The 9,339-nt window shown below is 34.2% G+C and overlaps 1 long non-coding RNA gene across 1 annotated transcript; it reads left to right on the forward strand.

The window, feature by feature from the left end:
- The first annotated feature begins 1,271 nt into the window (after positions 1–1,271).
- Positions 1,272–2,461, forward strand: LOC116159004. Its single transcript, XR_004142876.1, has 3 exons — positions 1,272–1,830; positions 2,186–2,229; positions 2,276–2,461. It is a non-coding gene; the product is annotated as an uncharacterized LOC116159004 (long non-coding RNA).
- Positions 2,462–9,339: the final 6,878 nt, after the last annotated feature.

The raw sequence follows: 9,339 nt of genomic DNA on the forward strand, positions 1-9,339 counted from the left end.
ATTAACGAAACCTCTTCTTTACACAAAACTCTAACGGAAAACATTAATAAATCATTAAGCTTTTAAGTTAAAATAACTAATAAATTTGTTATTCAAGGATTACTGTAACAAGCAACAATTAATTTTGTTTCTCACAAAAATAGTGTCATTGATTTAGTGATGAACGAAAACGTTTGTGCAAAACTTAACTTTCAGTATATCCTAACAAAAACTGCATCGCATTTCAATAAAAAAATTCACAAGGTCCAAAGTGATACTTACAGGTTAGCTAACATTTTGCCAATGCATTATTTTATTATTCTGGCTTTAGGAAATAATGACACTATTACTGATTAGACTAGGGATTAGTATTTTGCATTCCACAATTGCGCAAAATAATGAAAAATGAGTTACGATTTACATTTTAAAGTCGTGTTATCCATCACCTGTCAGTTAAGTTATAGCTTTTTTTTTTGTTTTAATTTCACACACTTAAATTAAAATTTCTCATGAAATGAAGAGACTACTGTTGTATATTCATAGATCTTTACAAGTGAAGCGTTTCCTGTTGTCAGGTCTTCTCGAAATTATCCACGAAAGGTCCCTGAGAATAAAACGTGTCTGTTAAAATCTTCGTAAATAATTTTTTGAAATGTACTTATCGATAACCAACTTCCCCAGTCGAACAGCCTCAAAAATTGCAGGCTTTGGGATCACTTTATTTAGATGTATCCAGATTTGCGTTTCTGGAATTAATAGCTTATTTTAATTTGTATTTCTATTTGGAAACCTACAGGTACAAATGCAGGTTACGGGATCAGACCGGATGGGGTCATTTTGAAGCTGTAGTCGAACGGAAAAACTGGCACCGTTTCCCATTCTAGTTACATTTTCTTGAAAACCGGCTGAGACCGGAAAAAAGATCACGACTTCACGACTGCTTGATCCTTGAAGTGTGTTCGAAAAGGCGCAAAAAATACAGCATTCATTCAGCTAGTGGTTGCCTAGGTTGCCGCGAAAAAGTAACATTCTCTTTTGTGAAAATGTTAAGTTTATGGCGTTTCAATAATTAAAAATTTCGAAATTAGCTTTTCACGCTCGTGATTGTGTGCCCAATTAAATTGGCAAGTTAAATTGCAAACGAGTTAAATTTGTGACAAGAAGTTGTGTAAAAGTTTGTTGTAAACAATTTTTCACCGTGTAAAACAAAAATTCTGGTGCTAAAACCATTATAGAGTGATACTGTAATTCTAAAAGCAATTTAGTACTACAAATTTCTAACGGAATAATCTTATGCTTAAAATTTTTTTACGAAAGTCTAAAGAGTCTCCTAAATAGACTATGAGCTAGAGCTATTTTCTGAGATCCCAGCACAAGAACATTTGAAACACTCATCCAGTACATTACCTAAATGTTAATTGTTACATATCGTAGAATTGCTACCCTTGCATCTAGTAGTTTGATCTCTACTAGCCGTTGATTCTTCGTTTCCATCTGACACCGAAATAATGCGTACCTGACAGTTAGCAATTCAAGACCAAGTACAAATAGGAGTCACATTAGTTGGGTACCTACTACATCCTGTACAATAAACAACCGGAATGAATGATTACTAATTACTTATGTCTTAAAGATTACCTACAGACCCTATCTAAAAATTAATTTACCAAACACACCACAAGCTAATTACGCACAATCGCTCAAAAACCACCTGCATGGAGATAAAAAAATCAAATAAAAATCGCGGACTCGACTACAATCTTCAGTAAGCAAATAGACTCATCAAGATGACTAAACTAACTCTCGTGATTTTGTCTTTGGCATTAGTGTTGTGCCTAATATCACTATCAGGTATGATCTCAAATTACTATGAAAGCTGTATTTGTAGTAGGTAAAACTTCGACATAAAATCAAAATATTAAACCTAAAATTTAAGCTACTACCTGAAATTTTAGCTCAAAACTTACACTTTTAACTGGAAAATGTACAATTCTTTTATAAGATTAAGGTTTACGCTAAAATTTCGAGTTTTATCATTTTCATATTACATCATTATGGCATACCTACTTTATAAGCGAATCTGGCATAGATGGTTGACTTGCTGTAGATGCTAAAACCGTAAAAGTTAGTGATAGGTTCAGGCAGCACCTACTATAGTAGGCCCTGCCCTGATACAGGTCACTTTAACTTATTTTTTGACTTTTAGGAGTATCGTGTGAATATGACGTTGATGGATCGGACGCTGATCAGGTAATTTATCTCTAATAAACTGATTTACACTTACTTTTTCAATTAGGATGCTTTCCATGATGCCTTGGACTGGGACGAGGGTGGTCATTTTGAAAGTAAAAGACATTTAAAACCACAAAAGAAGAAGAATTCGTTTCAATAATATGCACATACAAACATATTTCTGATATGTATCAATTGTTTATTGCTTAATTTTGGTGATATACCTACTAATAAATGTACTGCAATTTCATTGTTGGTTTTGAGGGGAACGGATAACATATAACCGAAAAATGTTTCACCCAATACTAAATACATCAAATATACATTTTTTTAGCCAAAAACCTCCATACAGATCAGACGCATAGCTAGGTAGACTACGAGAGGGCATTTAGGTGAACAAAAAAAAATCATCAAGGGTGAGCTTTTCCGATTTTAACCATTAGAATCTCTGAGCTAGCAAGGTCGCTCTGGACAGGCGAGACTTTGGAATAATTCCCACGTGACGCTTCTCTCTGGAACCTACTCCAAAGTCCTTGCAGTAATAAGTATAACCGAATCAAGTGAAAGTGCACAGATAAAGGAAAAATTTTAAATCCCATCACGATCAAAATCAATTTGAATTATACCTTTAAATCATTAATTTATCGTCTGCTTTTTTTATAATGAAAACGTTGTAGGTTACAATTTAACGAAATAAACAATTCAATTGCTCTAACTATCTATCTTAAAATTGAAAATTTCTAATGATAAATTTATCCCAAACATATGGAGTGATTTCAATAACTTCCACTTTTTTTATTGGTGAGCTTAAAAACGGTTTCATAATGAAGCTTTGCAATTTAATAAAGGTTCTAGAAGTACGAAAATTAAAAAAGTACCTGAAGTTTTGAGCAAATTATAAACAGATTTCAAGCAAGACAGAATATTCTAAAAAAATTCTAATTGGATTCCAAGGTGATCTTATAAGAAGATTCTACTAAGACTTTAGGAAGGGCTTAACCGGGCTTAAAAAGTGTCATAAACATGTTAGTCTCATAGGACCATTTCAGGGACGTCAAATGGAGAAATCGAGTCTGGTGACGAAAATAATAAGCTTCCATAATAGCGCTCGCCAAAAATTGACAGGTAGAGGGGCCTGCAATAAACATTTTGTTCAATAAATCTAGGAATTTGAATTTGCGTTTTTTTAAATTCTTTTTCTTTCGCTAATCACAACACATGTGGGAGTAACAAATTTTTCAATATGCCCTTTTCAATTTAGCAAAAAAATTTAGCCATAACCTTTGAACATCAGCGTAACATGAAAGTAGAGGACTTAATCTTTTTGAAAATTCAGGATAAAGTGATTCTAAAACGATTTTAAGGGCATGCTAAGAAAATTTAAAAAAAGGTGCATGGGTTTTGTAGAATCTGGAAGTTCCAATGGACTCTAAAAATATTCGGGGAAGATGTTTTTTACCAGATTGTACTTAAATTCTAAATAGTTCTAACATGTTTCGAAGAAGATTGTAAAAAAAACACTAAATGATCTGAAGGTGTTGTATATTTCAAAAAATTACCATTCACTAGAAGGGGCAAAATATTTCCAATGAAATTCGAAGAATATAAAACAGCTTTCAAGATGAGGCCTGAAGATCATTTCTAGTGAAATTCTACGAAAATACTAAGACAATTTTTACAAATTTTCTACAAAGATCCTCAAAATTCTAATGGCTCTGTAAGAACATGCGTAAAAGTTGATACGAAAAAATTCTGGGAAGTTAAACGTTTTCAAGATTTTAAAGGTTTTATAGCGATCATAAGCAGATTTTAAAAGCAGGCTATAGGAAGATTTTTTAAAATATTCTAAAAAGATTCCTAGAAAATTCCAAGAAGACTGCCAGACTTTGTATTTTGATAAAAAATCAAAAATTTCTTTTTTTAGATTGTTCGGGGGAAGTTTAGTAGAAGATTGGCCTTAATTTTAACATTCGCCCTACAGCTATCCAAGACAAATACAAAATAAAAGAATATTACAACAAATTTCACTATGAATATTGTTATACACCATCGTTTTCAAATGTCCCCAAAGAAAAGAATCAAGCGGAGGCAAATCGGGAGACCGTGGTGGCCATCTTATGCCCCATCATTCTACCAGGATTCCGTCGATTGAACTACAGCTAGGGCATAATGTGGCAGAGCCCCATCCTAGTGAGAGTGCAAATTTTCTTCGTTTAGTAGCATGTCCCCATTGTGGATCACTTGACTCTCGAAAGATTGGATGATCAGATCACTTCTTCCAACGTTGATATTTCTCAATTGTTTTCTTTGCTGTCATGATTACGAGTCATAGCCAACTAAAAAAAATCTTAAAACCGTATTTAATAGCAATTTAGTTTTAAGAATTTTATTTTTTGAACGCCCTGTATTTATTTGTAGAACTCCACCAAAAACCGTTGGATTATGTTCTGTTGCTGTTAGTTCAAAAGAATTTACGGAACCTACCAATGCACCTAGTCATGAGAGTTGTGGCGACAAAAGAGGTCGCAAGCATTTTCAAAAGGTATGTTTTTTACAGCCAATCTAAAATTAAATCCACTTTTATTACAAAAATCGTTTACATCGAGCCATAAACTCTTCTACTCACATTATTTTACGTCTGCAAAAAACCAGCACATCTGGTTAGCGAATGCGGAAATTGTAAGTAACTTGTTGATTATTAAACAAACCTACGAAGCCATCGGTTGCTGTGTAAGAACACACGATAACAAGGTCAAGGACGTCCCTCTCATCTTCGCCGAGCCGTTGGTGGACAAACCCAAAGAAAAAAATACAATTAGCACGCGCCCACACTTTCTCGTTTACTCATTCAGGGGCGCAACACACTTTTACTTAATTCTTCTCCTCAAAGCTTCTTTTAAGGAACTTTTTCAACCTTGCATCCTTGTACGGTATTAAGGTGGGTTCGTTATTGTTCATTTTTGTGCGTACTAATTACGAGAAAATAGGCAAAGTGCCGAGGAGTCAATAATTGCGCCTAATCAAGACGGACCCTCTCCCCAAGCAGTTGGTGCTCATTCAATTAATCAAATGTGACCTCCATTGCTACTCAAGAAGTACAAATTTGCACCAGGCTCGGGACTGCTATTAATCGAACTTCGCGGTATTGTTTATCGAGAAAAAAAAACTGATAAGTTCGAAGGTATTTGAACCACGCTGCGATTAAGATGGAAAAACGAATGTATAAAATTCGATTACTACGTAAACATCAGTTAAATGTGTAAGTAAAGGCGCAGAACCTGTCGTCGTTTAAGTAGATAATATAATCAAATTTATCAAAATATAAATACGGGAGTGTACTAATCAAATCGTATATTCACACTTTTATAATTGTGTTTCTGACTATGAGGTTACTACTACTAGATAAAGGCCTTTTGAAAATATTGGTTGTAAGTGTCCCACTCAAATGCATTAAATGGTTTTTTTTTTGTTTTTTTAACGCAAATTTAAAGAAGTAATTTACAAGTATCCATAAAAGGGGCACTTAAGTTTTGTGGCGATTTTCTGCTAGCCTAGGTACCGTGAAAAATTTTAACTAAGGAACCTAGAATGATGGTCACTCAAATTGGAACTGTTTCGGGCTTTAGGCGTTGTTGCACCACTTTGTGCAATTTCAGAATAAAAAATAGTTAAAATTTAAATTTCTTAAGAATAAGGTTTTCCACGGAACCTTACATTTGCAATGTGTGTGGCGCCATCTTACGCCTGATAGCTACAGTGGTAAGTGCATAAAAAAATGAAATAACAGTAATGTACGAAACGTTCCCTTTTATATACTTATAAACTAGTGACATAGGTGCAGAGAACTGTTGTACATTGTTTAGTACCAATTTTTATGTAGAAAACGGTAAGCAAATGCTAACTAAATTTGGTATTGTGATCAGGTCAGAGATAGATGGGTCTAAATTAATTGCAAAGTATCCTTTTTGGGAAATGGCTGTCAACAAGCTTATGATAAAACAGATTCGCTTTTTAGTTTTCTAGTTTCAAATTAATTGCAAAGTAGGTGGATCAATTATTCAAGTTCCTTTTTATGCACAGATAACACAGACAACGCTCATGGAAGCTTTTAAAGCCTAGTGGCTAAGACAGTGGTATAATGAACCAAAGATCATGATCTTTGAATGAACTAACAGCTGTCACTATTTGCAATTGTGATAAAGTTTTGATGCATGGCCACTCTTTGGCATGACTGTAAATAAAATCAATTTGTTCAATTCATTTTCATGTTTTTGAATAATAGTAAATTAAACCATTAGTTTATAATGTAAGCGATTATGATAACGACTATCATAATCGCACATTATAAAAGAATCGAGTAAACGCAATGGAACACCAGTTAAATTTTACTCTTATCAAAACTACGAAAAACACACAAGGGCAAATGTGCTAGTTGCTATGACGTGTATTCCAAACAATTCAACATTCTCCCGAAGAACTAAAAAAATGGAAGCGTCTTCATCAAAAGACGAATTTGGTAAAAAAAAAAGCAGACAAGCAGAGCTTAGTTTGCTTCCCGGAAGATCTGAAACGGCTTACAACATAGAATTTGAATAATTTATTGACTTCGTGGTGTGTGGAAACTGTGACAGAACAAGTTCTGCTTACTTACTTTTTGGATCAAGTATTACGAAACCTTCATATTCAGTCCCTTTTCTTTTATTAGTCGAAGGTATGCAAAACCTCATCTTAATGGTGCACTTTTTCAAAGCTGAAATGAACGTGGATATTGGCAGGTTCCCAAAATTGAGCCACCGAGATGAACTTGATGAAACCAAAGATACAATGTTTACCCTAAAAAGGAAATTGCCGAACAGCAAATTGCAATTAAATCGCTTTGTTTAATAAAGTTCTGTATTAAAAACCCAAACTGAACTTTAATGAAAGTACCCCCATGGAACATTCTTTAAATCAAGAAATTACTAGATCGTCTTGGTATAACAATTAAAAGTAGACAATGAGAATATCTCCTCAGGGAACTTTCTGATCTTAAACATGACCTACAAATAAAATCTGTAGTTAAGACAAGGTTTTGTAATATATTTCCACGGATTAACTATCTGTGATTTTTCAAATCTCTAGCTGAAGGTTTGGCATCGGTAGTGGTCGAAAAATTGGTAACCCGGGGTCCGGTATTTACTTGTAAAATGGTGGACTGTCACGTTTTTCCGGGTTACAAGAATTAGAGCGTATTGGAATCTTTATTGAATGCACAACAGTTTCTAAGGAGATTCAGACGAAAGACGTTGCTGTACAACTTCGCAATTTGAAAAGGAAAATTAATTAGCATAATTTGGCTCATTTAAGCGACGTTGTATCTCTTACGGTTTACGAGAACCTCACAGTCACAATGGAAAATGAATTTTCGAGATTAAACTTACCATGAGTCTCGGCGGGAGTCTCGATGAAACTCTTGCTTGGTCTCGAAGTTTTTTTGTATTTATTTGTACTGTTTTTTTTTTAATTTTAATCATGCAAATCCATTCAAGTAGCACGTATTCCCATTATTTGCATAAACCGTCGCCAACGGTAGGTAACTCGTTGCCAACGGTAGGCGTAGGTAACTCCGTATCTCGTTACGTACCTACTGATCTTAAGTTAATTACAATAGGTCCTAACTCCTATATAATCCTATAAGTACAATAACTTTTCTTAAATCCAGGATGCCTTCAACAGCAGTATTTAAGTAACAAAGACTTCACTGTGTCTTTCTATATACATAGTTATATTACAAGTTACATTTTATGAAAGCATTGAAAGCTAATATTTTTTAGCTGCAGAGATGCGAATGGTAAGGAAAACCCTGAAAAAACGCATAATGGAAGAAATTATGTGTCGTGATTAACAGATATACATGGGTGTAGAAACTGTTCACGCACCATAGGGATTTCAATGCCGAATTTCCTTATCTGAAAATATATTCTCCCCTAATTAAATTAGAGCAAAGTTGAAAATAGGTTTCTTCTAGCTTAAAAAATTCTGCCCCTGTTCATGTCTTCATTTATTATTTTTCCACTCGGGAAACCGAAAAAATTAAATAAATGTAAATTTCTAGTATGCTGCATGGACGAATTTTTGTTTCAATAATTTCACGCCACGAGTTATTTTTACTAAAATGCTAATTTATAATAAATTCTTTCATTTCTGGGATTTCCCACTGCTCACACCAAAAAATTACAAATGGGCACTACTTAAATAGACAAAGAATTTTACAACTTTGCTGTAAAATGGGGAGGGGAGAAAATATTTCAAGATTAAGAAATATGTATGGTACGTAAACCAATTCTACACCATGTGTGAGGAGTCATATATTATTATTTACTTGTCATGCCTTCTTGGTCTTGCGTTTTATATATGCTCTAGATTCTAGAACCTTTATGGATAGTATGTCGAGAGTCGAGACCAAACCAGATAAGAGGAGACGAGACGAGACTGAAGCAGGTCGAGACGAGACGAAACTTTCGAAAGTCTCGCGCTAACACTAATCTTTACCAATGGCAGTGTCAGTGTTTAGATTGCTGGCATGATCGAAATCAGGAAGTAGGTCAATGATTACCGGAATCCCTTAATATCGGGAAATCCGTACATTCCCAAAAGCATCTGTAAATTCCGAGAAAAATCTGGACCAGGCGAGTCTACAAACACTTTGCGTTGACAACAGAACAGAAAATTCGATAGAAAGTACCTCATGTGAAATGTACCTGTATGTTCTGTATCTGCACAATGTTTTACTTTGATAAAATACTATAATTGATTGTCCATAACAAAGGGAACAAATACTCGTATTACAATACCTTGGCGGTGCACTCACTTACTTAGAAACGTATCGTTAACTTATTTGATTATTGCAATTTTTCGCAAGAAAACAAGAGCGGTTAATTACACGACCAATAACTGCATTTCTCCTTTGCACACTTGACATATGGTATCATTATTTATTGCGTGGGCTATTTAAGTGCTTCTCATAATTAGTCTAGTGTAAGTAAATTAGATAGTGGTGTATCATTCATCCGTTGCAAACTTCTATACTTCCTTATGTTCCCTGCAAGGCTTCTTAAAAGTCTTATATTTCCAATCGATAAAATTAAC

The sequence above is a fragment of the Photinus pyralis genome, unplaced genomic scaffold (genome assembly GCF_008802855.1).
Source record: "Photinus pyralis isolate 1611_PpyrPB1 unplaced genomic scaffold, Ppyr1.3 Ppyr1.4_LG1, whole genome shotgun sequence".
NCBI lineage: Eukaryota > Metazoa > Arthropoda > Insecta > Coleoptera > Lampyridae > Photinus > Photinus pyralis.